This window comes from Hyaena hyaena, unplaced genomic scaffold (genome assembly GCF_003009895.1).
Source record: "Hyaena hyaena isolate Hyena2069 unplaced genomic scaffold, ASM300989v1 scaffold_9, whole genome shotgun sequence".
Classification (NCBI taxonomy): domain Eukaryota; kingdom Metazoa; phylum Chordata; class Mammalia; order Carnivora; family Hyaenidae; genus Hyaena; species Hyaena hyaena.
In genome coordinates, this window is record NW_024080641.1 from 3,744,195 (window position 1) to 3,747,185 (window position 2,991).

The window sequence follows — 2,991 nt, forward strand, 5'->3', positions numbered from 1 at the left end:
AGTCAGCACAGAGCCCGACGCGGGGCTCGAACCCACGAATTGCGAGATCGTGACCTAAGCGAAAGTCGGACTTTTAACCGACTAAGCCACCCAGGCGCCCCTAAAAAAGTTTTTTTTTCAATGTTTATTTACTTTTGAGAGTGAGAGAGAGACAGAGTGTGAGTGGGGGAGGGGCAGAGAGAGAGAGAGGGAGACACAGAATCTGAAGCAGGCTTCAGGCTCTGAACTGTCAGCAACAGAACCCAACGTAGGACTCAAACTCATGCACCACAAGATCATGACCTGAGCCAAAGTCAGCCGCTTAGGAGTCAGCCGCTTAACCACTTAACCGACTGAGCCACCCAGGCATCCTGGGATTTCCTTTGTTTTAATGGCTGAGTTATATTCATGTGTATACTATTCATCTGCATATGAATATTCATTCATATATGAATATTTATTTGCATACAAATATTCATATATTAACATGTGTGTGAATATTCATATATATTAGCATATCTATGAATGAATGGATAGATAGACACAGGCTGTTTCCAACCTGGCTATCATGTACAGCAAGCACTACAATGAACATGGGGGTACAGTCACCTTTTCTAGTTAGTGTTTACATTTCTTTCTACCCAGCAGTAGAACTGTTGGATCCAATGGTAGTTTTCCTTTTTTCTTTTTTCTTTTTCTTTTGAGGGCAGGAGGCGGGACAGAGGGGGAGGGAGAGACAGAATCGTAAGCAGGCTCCACATCCAGCGCAGAGCCCCATGAGGGGTTTGATCTTACAACTACAAGATCGTGACCTGAGCCGAAATCAACAGTCAGAAGGTTAACCGACTGAACTGCCCGGGTGCCCCCTTTTCTCCCCCATGACAGTTTCAGCTTTTTGAGGAGCCTCCATCGTGACCACACCAAGTTCCATTCCCCATGGCAAATATTTTGATGGCCAATTTCACTTCATACTTGGAGAGAAAACTCCTCTTTGTATTAAAATGAACAACTGTTGCGTTCTGGAGCCAAACATGAATTTGTAATGTCAAAATAAGACTTCAGAGAAATGCCTATCAAACAGCTGGTTCCTTTCAGCCCCAGATGAGAGGGCACATTTTCCTTCTTTCCTGGAAAACTGGAAAAGCCATGCATTCGTCCAAATGTGCCATTTTATAAAGGAAGAGTCCGGGTTGCTTATGACCCATCCGTGCTCAGCAGAGAGGCAGGTGCACCGTGAGTGACCAGGGGTGAGGACCTCGTCTGGGGATCCGCGGAACTCGGGCAATCGTCCACGTGGAGGAAGCTGGGGGAAGGGCAGACCCAGGAAGGAGACGTGGGAACATCAAACAGTTACTAAATATGGGGGCGCCTGGGTGGTTCGGTGGGTTAAGCCTCTGACTTCTGTTTAGGTCATGATCTCATGGGTTCCTGAGTTCAAGCCCCGCACCAACAGTACGGAGTCTGCTTGGGCTTCTCTCTCGTTCCCTCTCTCTCTGCCCCTCCCTCACTCACACTTTCTCTCTCTCTCTCAAAATAAATAATATAAACTTTTATTTTATTTTTAAAACTCTTTTAAAAAGTGACTAACGAGAGACCTCTAAGGGTGCTGGAAAAAATGTCCAAGTGAGGTTTGTTCCTCTGTAGGCATAGCTAGTATTGGGGTGGTTTTTTTTAATGATTTGGAAGCTCTTTTTTTAATGTTTTATTTATTTCTGAGATAGAGAGAAAGAGAGAGAGAGAGAGCGCAGGGAAGGGTCAGAGAGAGAGGGAGACACAGAATCTGAAACCGGCTCCAGGCTCTTAGCTAGCTGTCAGCACAGAGTCCAATGAGGAGCTCGAACCCATAAACCTTGAGATCATGACCCGAGCCGAAGTTGGACACTTAACTGACTGAGCCACCCAGGCGCCCCTGGAAGCTTTTTTTAAACTTTGTTTTTTTTTATTTTAAGAGAGAGAGAAACAGAGCGAGTTGGGGAGAGAGAGAGAGAGAGAGAGATTGAGAGAGAGAATCCCAAGCAGGCTCTGAGCTGCCAGGACGCAGAGCCTGCCCAGAGCCTGATGTGGGGCTCGAACTCATGGGCTATGAGATCATGACCTGAGCTGAAGCCAAGAGGCAGATGCTTAACCAACTGAGCCCCCTAGGAGCCCCAGTATTGGGTTTTTAAGTATCGATGGGTCCGTCAGATGGATACAGTAGTCGCCCTTTCATTGCACGTCCAATGTCTGCGGGTTTAGTGACCCACCATCAACCACGATGGGGAAGCAGGCAGCCCTCCTTCATCGCGCCCAAGCCTCACGACGCCAGTGTCATTCATCCCCTACGGAAGGAAGGAGAAGGGCATATATATAGTATATATGGGTTCGGTATGATCCAGGGTTTCAGGCATCCTCTGAACATATCCCCCGCCGAGGAGAGGGGACTAGAGTAGTCAGGAAACTGGAACCCACAAGAACAACCTGGAATCCTAATGGATACTAATAGTATCCATGTCACAGGGCTGTTGTAAAATGAAATACATGTGCGGAGAGCTTAGCATGGCGCTGGGTACATGATGAGGGCTTGTGGGGGGCATTCCTGGGTTACTATTATTTCCAAGTGGGTGTGTCCAACTAAGACATTGCAAGGTAAAGAGACTTCCGTTGCTTTTGATCCCTAAGTTTTATTTATTTATTTATTTAAACAAATTTTTTAATAGTTTATTTATTTATTTATTTTTAAATTTTTTTAATGTTTTATTTATTTCTAGGAGAGAGAGACAGAGACAGCGTGAGCAGGGGAGGGTCAGAGAGAGAGGGAGTCACAGATTGAAACAGGCTCCAGGCTCTGAGCCGGCAGTCAGCACAGAGCCCGACGCGGGGCTCGAACCCACGAACCGCGAGATCATGACCTAAGCGAAAGTCGGACACTTAACCGACTAAGCCACCCAGGCGCCCCAATAGTTTATTTATTTATTTTATTTTATTTTATTTTATTTTATTTTTTTTATTCATTTCTAGGAGAGAGAGAGACAG